Below are 9,287 nucleotides of genomic sequence, written 5' to 3'. Positions count from 1 at the left end.
TAGTTTCTTTTCATCTCTTGGAGTCTTAAAATTTTTTTTATGTTTATTTATTTACTTTGAGAAAGACAGAGACAGCACAGTTGGGGAAAGGGCAGGTAGCATGGGAGAGAGAGAATCCCAAGCAGGCTCTGCACTACCAGCACAGAGCCCGATGTGGGGCTTGAACCCACACAGCCATGAGATCATGACCTGAGCTGAAACCAAGAGTCAGACGCTTAAACAACTGAGCCACCCAGGTTCTCCATCCATCTCCTGGAATCCTACAATTCATTTTTAATTTTTACTAATTGACAAATTTTGAGTAGTTTTAAGTTTATGGAAAAACTGAATAGAAAGTACAGAAAACTACAGCGTGATTGCTGAATGGTATTGCAAGATTATGTTTAGCGTCATAAGTAACTGCCCTGCTGTCTTCCAAAGTGATCATATCATTTTGCATTCCTGCTAGAAATGAATGAAAGTCTATTGCTGCACTACCTGTTTTCATTACAGGTATTAGTAGTATCTCATTGTTTTAATTTGCAACTCCCCGATGCCATGATATTGAGCACCTTTCCATATGCTTATTTGCCATCTATATATCTTCTTTACTGAGGCATCTGTTCAGATCGCTTGCCTATTTTTTTAGTTATGTAAACTTGAATAAAAATAAAAAAATAATTTTTATTTAAATTTTAGTTAGTTGGGGCACCTCAACTTTAGTTAGTTGGGTGGCTCAATCGGTTAAGCACCCAAGTCTTGATTTTGGCTCAGGTCATGATCTCAAGGTTCATGAGATGGAACCCTGAGTTGGGATCCATGCTAACAGCATGGAACCTGCTTGGGATTCTCCCTCTCCCTCTCTCTATGCCCCTCCCCCACTTGTGCCTGCACGTGCATGCACATGCACTCTCTCTCTCAAAATAAATAAACCTAAAAAATTTAGTTAACATACAGTGCAATACTGGTTTTAGGAGAATTCAGTGATTCATCATTTACATACAACACCCAGTGCTTATCACAAGTGCTCTCTTCTTATTAATGTTTATTTATTTTTGAAAGAGAAAAAGAGACAGCAGGGAGGGGCACAGAGAGAGGGAGACAGAGGATCTAAGGTAGGCTCTGAACTGACAGCAGAGAGTCCAATGCGGGGCTCGAACTCATGAACTGTGAGATCATGACCTGAGCTGAAGTTGGACTTTTAACTGACTAAGCCACCCAGGTGCCCCACAAGTGCCCGATTTAATGCCTATCACCTATCAAGCCCATCCCCTACCCACCTGCCTCCATCAACCCTCAGTATGTTCTCTGTCATTAAAGAGTCTCTTGTGGTTTCCTTTCATATGTTCATCTGTTTTGTTTCTTAAATTCCACATGAGTGAAATCATTTGGTATTTGTCTTTCTCTTACTTATTTCATTTAGTTTAATACATTCCGGCTTCATCTATGTTGTTGCAAATTCGCCCATTTTTTTTTTTTAATTGCTGAGTTTTCAAAGTTCTTTGTATATTTTAAGTAACAGTCCTTTATTTTGCAAATATGTTCTCCCAGTCTGTGGCTTTTCATTCTCTTAGCAGTGTCGTTTGTAGAGCAGTTTTGACCTTAATGAAATCACACTTATTAAATTTTTCTTTCATAGGTCATGCTTTTGGTGTTGTATCTAAAAACTCAATATCAAACCCAAAGTCACCTGGGTTTTCTCTTATTCTATCTTCTAGATTTTCATAGTTTTGCATTTTACACTTCAGTCTATGATCCATTTTGAGTTAATTTTTGTGAATGATGTAAGGTCTGTGTCTAGATTCATTTTTTGCATGCGGATTTCCAGTTTCTCTGGTACATCTGTTGAAAAGACTAGCTGTGCTCCACTGAATTGCCTTTGCTCCTTTGGCAAATTTCAGTTGACTGTATTTGTGTGGGTCTATCTCTGCGTTCTCTGTTCTGTTCAATTGATCTAGTAAAACCTTTGTTTTCAAGCGTAATTTGTTCTGGAAACATGTTTATAATCCAAAGCGCTTGTATATAAAAGTGAATTTCCCCATAAGAAATAATGGAAACTCAGATGGTTCGTTCTACAACCCAAACATATTCATATAAAAATGATTACAATACTGTAATATAATACAAAATAATAAAGAAAATATAAAATATAAAGAAAAATAAATTAACCTGCACTTACCTTTGAAAACCTTCATGGCTGGTGTGAGGGAGACAAAAGAAGGGAGGGTTATTGTGTAGGATAACTTTTCACTATCACTAACAGAATCACTGCTATTTATAGGCTCAATGGAATCTTTTTTAGATTACAGTATTAATAAACTCTTTTCACATACTGTATTTAATATAACTGGAAATACGGCAGCAGAGGAAAGGGTCTATATCTGCAGGCAGCCTGACCTAGAATGAAGTAAAGCATTCCTAAGCTCACTCTTGTAAGGAAAGGCAAAGGAGTATCCATAGGTGCTTTTAAAGGACAAAAAATACACTAGTGACAGTTGTGGGCACTTTCCAACATTCTGAAAAATATCACTGATTTATGCCAAACACCGCAGCCTGAGACTGAGCATCCAAGCATGGGAGATGATCACCCACAATCCCACCGAGAGAGAGGAAGAGACAGAGAAAATCATTGACTCAATTGTGATCATGTGACATTCGGTGCCATGTACTACTCATGTTGCAAAACATTGCCCATTTATCACGTTAAAATTTATTAGAAACGTTTGCTTGTCTTGCAGAACACTCACAAAACAAGTTACTCACAACCCAAGGTTTTGCTGTATTTGTTTATTCTTTCACCAATACCACACTATCTTAATTACTTTAGATTTACAGTAAGTCTTAAAGCCTAGTACTGCCAATTTTCCATCTTTCTTCAATATTGTGTTGTCTAGTCTTTTGTTTTTCCATAAGCTTCAGAATCAGTTTGTTGACATCCAAAATAATTTGCTGGGATTTTAACAGGAATTGTGTTGAATCCCAAGTTGGGAAGAACTGACGTCTTGAAATATTGATTCTTCCTATCCATGAACACAGAATCTCTCTCCATTTACTTAAATCTTCTCCGATTTCTTTCATTAATTTTATAGCTTGCCTAATATAGATCTTCTACATATTTTAAATTTATACCTCAGTCAACTTGCCTCCTTTCTTTCCTCCCTCTCTTTTTGGTGCTAATAAAAATGATGTATTTTTTTATTTCCAATTTTTCATTGCTGGTATCTAGTAAAGTAATAGACTTTCATTAAGTTAACTTTGTATCCTGTAATCTTGCTATAACTGCTTCTTAGTTCCAGACTCTTTTTTTTTTTTTTTTAATTCTTTGGGGTTTTCCAGAGTCAATCATGTCAGCTGTGAAGAAAGACAATTCTCTTTCTCTTTCCTAAATCTATATGCCTTCCTCCCACTCTTTTCTTGTTTTATGCCATTAGCTAGGATATGATGGTGTAAGGAGTGTGGGGGGTCTTAGAATTTTTCACTTTATTGTTTTAAAAGAATTACACTTTGCCTCACCAAAAGAATCATCCCTCATTTAGGGAATATTCCAAAACACTAACAGAAATTGGGAGGGGAGTAAGGAAGAAGGGTGTTAATTTTCTCATCACAGCAAGGCACCAATGTTACAGCCTAAAATTAAAACATTTTAAGAATATACATCTTACGATAACTCCAACCTTGATGTTTTTCACAATGTTTTCTTTTTTTTAAGTTTATTTATTTATTTGAGAGAGAGAGAATGCAAGTGGGATAGGGGAGAGGGAGAGTGAGAGAGAGAATCCCAAGCAGGCTCCAAGTGTCAGTGCAGAGCCCAATGTGGGGCTCGAAGTCACGAACTGTAAGATCATGACCTGAGCTGAGATCAAGAGTCTGGTGCTTAACCAACTGAGCCACCCAGGCACCCTTCTACTCTCTCAAAGTAAATAAACAAACTTTAAAAAGGAAAAAAAAAAAGAAAATAGGATAGAGAGACCATAATCTGGGGGCTAGGAACTCATTGCCACTCTGTTGAACATTGTTTCTAGGCCTTTCTAGAGATCAGAACCAGGAAATTTTATTTATTTGCTTTCAGATAAAATACTCCATAAATTCATGGCATTCCCAATTCAAACTAAAGATGACAGGGTTGTAATTTAACAATACCAGTTTCTCCTTTCAGCAACTCTGAAAATTCTAGTTTTCAATGATGCCAACATACTTACTTTATCCCATAATCACACATAACAGTCTCAAAAACAATACCAACAGTCCTACCCAAAATATTACTAAAAATTCCTTAAATTCTTATGCTTTTCATTTTATCCTTATACCACACAGATTGCTGTTCTAAACTAATTTAGAACAGTTACTCTGTATTGCAAAAGTTTGCTCTTAAAAGATTAAGAGTTCAAAAGTAATCAAATAAAATATTCACAGCTCCAAAATTAAATCTACTCAATGAGGTATATACAAAGTTTTCACTTCTATCCATATTCTCTCCACATTACAGGTAGCCATATAATCTTAAAATTTCATCCTTTCATTAATGTATATGTGTGTGTGTGTGCAATACTATTAAAATTTCTTAGATAAGTTGTAACATACTGTAGACATTTTCTTTTTTTTTCATTTAACAAGACCTTGTCAGAAATATAAACTTGTCAATAATCTATTCATAGTAGTCAAAACCTCAAGAATCAACTGAAGAGTCTAAACTGTAAGAATAGTTTGAGAATGGAACACTTAGGAACACAAATATCTAAGAAAATGGTAAAGACCGGCTAATTGTTCGGTTGTATTGATGTCTCCTTCGCCCTCTGGCACACAATGAAACTACACTTCCTATGACTTCTACAGTTCAGTGACACCTTACAGGTGAGTTGTGGTCAAAGGGAGTTAGGGGAAAGTGATGAATGCTGTTTTCAGGACTCTAAAGTCTCACACAATCCTCTACATTCTTTCTTTCCTTCATCTTCTGGCTGGATGCAGAGGAGGCATCAGAAGACTCCAAGGCCCTAGAAATTGGCAGAACTGTACAATGGAAGGAGCCTGAGATGCTAAATGACTACGTAAAACAGACCCCACCCCTACCTCAAGTCCACTTTAGACTGGTTCTGGGCAAGAAATAAACACGGTGTTAGAGCAGATGTTGGGTTGTGTGTTAGAACAGTTAGCCTACCCTGAACATACAGGACCAGTGCAGGAAACAGTCTCATAAGGAGACTCAGAAATGGTCAGAAAAGTGCTTTTTTGTTGTTTTTGTTTTTTACTTTTTTTTATTTTTTATTTTTTTGTTTTTGTTTTTAAAAGTAAAGGTAGCAGAGAGTTTCAAGAGCAAGTAGTTGATGGCATCAAATGCTGCAGAGAACTAACAAGAATTGTTTATTAGAAGTGACAGTGTAGGGTCGCTGATAAAATTAAGTATGTGCCATCTAAATCTCTCAAGTCATTTTCATTGCCCTATTCTAGTTCTTGTGTTTATGGAGAAATAAAACAGAATAATTTCTTTAAAGTACTTAAAAAAGTGTATTTGGCCTAGGAGTGCTGGGTGACTCAGTTGGTTGAGTGTCCGACTCATGATTTCAGCTCAGGTTATGATCCCAGGGTTGTGGGACTGAAACCTGCATTGGGCTGAGCATGGAGCTTAAGATTCTCTCTCCCTCTCCCTCTGCCTCTATCCTACTTGTGCTATCTCTCTCTCTCTCAAGAAAAAAACAAAAACAAAACCAACCATATTTGACCTGATCATATTTATCTCCAAAATATTTTTGCCCCAACGACTCTTTGTTTCTACGTCCAATCTTTAATTTTTTTCTGGAGCTCTACTCACACTTTCATGATTCTGTATCACTCCCAAGGGTACATCTATTATACTTTCTGACCATCAGCTTCTTTTAAAAAAATGCAGTTCTTCCTAGTTTCTGATACTTAGACAAGCCAAAACACAACAAAAAGATGGGTGCTATGGGGTCCTTAGTTCTTCACAGATCCTGCTCCCGATCTTCTAGCCATTTTAGTTGTGTGGTGCTGACTGTATAAAACTATTTGTCTTAGAGAAGAAATAAAACATAAATTCCCACAAAGAGGGATTTGAAGGAAGTCTAGTAAAAGGAAATGGAGAGTTGGGAGAATAAGGTGGGGCAGGATGTTACAGAGGAATTACAGGTAAGGGAACAAAAATACATAAGCCTAGTTGAAGCAAGGGGACAAGGAAGAGAACGCCAGAGCCGCCACAAGTCAAGGATGGCTGCTGTGACACCAGCACTAGATGGTGAGCTCTGACTACACTTGTTTCTGTGGGCGGGGCCAAACCAGCAGGGGTTTCTTCCCACTACTTGTAAAGTGAAGCATAGCCTCCCAGAGAATTGCTGGTAGGTGGGAAGGTCCCTAAAACCCAGGATACAGTAGAATTTTACTATCCCTTTATGAAATATCTTAGTACCTTAAAAAAACAAAACTTAAAAGTTTGATTATTTAAACTAGTAAGAACCGTCAACGGTAACACAATTTGAACATTAGCAAATCTATATTAGCTTTTTCCTAAACATAGACATAATTTATATATCCTATCACATAACACAATATTATTTTGCTAACAAAAAATAAAACTTCTTAAATTACTGCAAGGAGAACTCTAGTGATATGTTTTCAACACCCATTTTGAAAGTCTATAAAAGGAAGATGTAGAGATGTAATTTTAAACTCTCCTACAGGGGCGCTTGGGTGGCTCAGTTGGTTAAGCGTCTGTGTTCAGGTCATGATCCTCCTGGGTTTGTTAGTTTGAGCCACCAAGTCAGGCTCTGTGCTGACAGCTCAGAGCCTGGAGCCTCTTTCAGATTCTGTGTCTCCCCCTCTCTCTGCCCCTCCCATGCTCATGCTCTGTCTCTCTCTCTCTCTCAGTGATAAATAAACGTTAAAAAAATTTTTTTTTTTTTTAAAACTCGCCTTCAAATAAAGAGATCTTGCTTGGGAGTAAAATACATGTAAAAAAAATATCATACATCCCATTTTCAATTAAAGGTTATATTTTCCTACTTTAAGGAACAAAAGACTAAAACGCTGGGTAAAAAATATTCGTTAACCTAACCAGAGGCTTTATTACTTAAGTCTGGTGTTTTAAAAAATCCTTTCTATAGGGTTTTTAACTTTTTCTTGCTTTAGGCAGAGAGTCAGGAATCTAAATGGAGCATTAATTCAGCTTATCTCAAATAACACCATTAATATTTCACTGATATCTTTAAATTAAAGGACAATTTAAAATTTCTACCACATATACTTTCAATTTATATTTATCATTATTTGTCAGAACAAAAATTTAAAAACTTTAGTGATCTGTGTATACTTTCCCCCATGTTACAAAAAATTTCCTGTGTAAAAATTGTTCAGTGAATACCCACACAACTACAACTAAGAGTCCACAATTAACACGTTACTGTATTTGCTTTATACCCTACCTATCCATTACTCCATCAAACTGTAAATGCACCATTTACCTAAGTAAGTTGCAGATAATTGTATACTTCACTCCTGTCAGTGGTTATATCATTTAACTAGGGTTTAATATTTGTTTATAGGGCCTTATTTTTTTGAGGCAAATTTTATATAAAGTAGAATGCACAGACCTTAAGAGTGCTATTTGATGAACTGTGAGAAGTGCATACACCTGTTACCTTGGCCTGAACGTTTGTGTTACCCCCAAACATACTACTATGATGGAGGTGGGGCCTTTGGGAGGTAATAAGGTAATGAGGGTAGAGCCTAATGATGGAATTAGTACTCATATAAGGGGAAGGACTAGCACTCTTCCGGCCAAATGAGGATAGAAAAAGACAGCCCTCTGCAAACAAGGAAGAGGCCCTCTACCAAGAGCCTGACTGTGCTGGTGCCCTGATCTGGGGTTTCTATCCTCTAGAACTGTGAAAAATGATGTGTATTGTTTAAGCCATCCAGTCTGTGGTATTTTGTTATGCAGTCTGAACTAACACACCCGTGTAACTCTAACCCTTGGTCAAGTTTCATACTCTCACCTGAGTTTCCTCATCCTTCTCCCAGTTTTCACCATACACTAAATCTACCCCCTAGAACTTAACAATAGAATTGCAAAATATGCACTCTTTCTCACAGGTTTCTTTCACTCACCATAATGTTCATAATATTCATCAATATTATTGCATATATATTTTTTTTCTCTCTCAATTGTGTAGTAGTATTTAATTGTGGAATTACACCATTTTGTTTATCCACTCCTCCCCCTTTTTAAGTTTTTATTTTAATTCCAGTTAGTTAACATAGTGTTATATTAGTTTCAGGTGTACAATATAGTAATTCAACACTTCCATATATCCTATCTATTCTCCTTTTGATGGACCCATGAATCACTTTAGTTCTTCTGATTACAAATAAACCTGCTATATTCTTATACAAGTCTTTAGGTGAATATATTTTCATATGTCTTCAGTAAATACCTAAAATTGGAATTATGAAATAAGAGGGTGGCATATGCTTAGTTATATAACAAACTGCCAAAAGTTTTCCAAAAAGATTGTATCATTTTACGCTCCTACCAACAAAGAATTCTGATTGATTTCTGTTTATGCCCAAATTTGATGTTATCAACCTTTTTAACCATTCTTGTGGTTGTGTAGTAGCATCTTGAGATTTCATATACCACATTCTCATTAACATTCAGTTCAAGCTATGTTCAAATTTCCCTGGTGATTTCTTCTTTGACCCATGATTTATTTAGAAGAACGCTATTTCTCAGTACTTGGACTTATCTGGCTATCTGGTTGTTACAGACTTAATTCCACAGTGGTCAGAGAAAACCCATGTATGATTCGAATATTTTTTATATTTAAGACTTCTTTTACCGTCCCATATGTTCTATATGGAAGTACCGTGTGCACTTGGAGAGAATGTACCTGCAGCTTTGGAGGGGGGTGGGTACTGCCCCATTCATAGTTAGGTCATGGTGGTTGATAATGTCAGATCTTCAATTTCTTCACTGATTGTTCTTTTTTGCCTAATTCCATGAAGTGCTGAAAGAAGATTGTGAAAATCTCTTACTTGTTTGTAGATTTGTCTTTTTGTTACTTTTTGTTTCATGACATTTGAAGCTCAGTTATTAAGGGCACACAAATTTATGACAAATATAACTTCCTGATGAAATGACCTTTAATCATTACAAAATGTTACTTTTTATCTCCAGTAATTCCTGTTGTTAAAATCTACATTATCTAATATTATCTGCTCTCAATAACCCCAGTAACAAATTCCGATATTGTTTTATTGTTTTCAACTTCTATTTACTCGCAACTTATGCCTTTATATTT

This window comes from Prionailurus viverrinus, chromosome A2 (assembly GCF_022837055.1).
Source record: "Prionailurus viverrinus isolate Anna chromosome A2, UM_Priviv_1.0, whole genome shotgun sequence".
NCBI lineage: Eukaryota > Metazoa > Chordata > Mammalia > Carnivora > Felidae > Prionailurus > Prionailurus viverrinus.
This window is presented reverse-complemented; position numbering follows the sequence as displayed.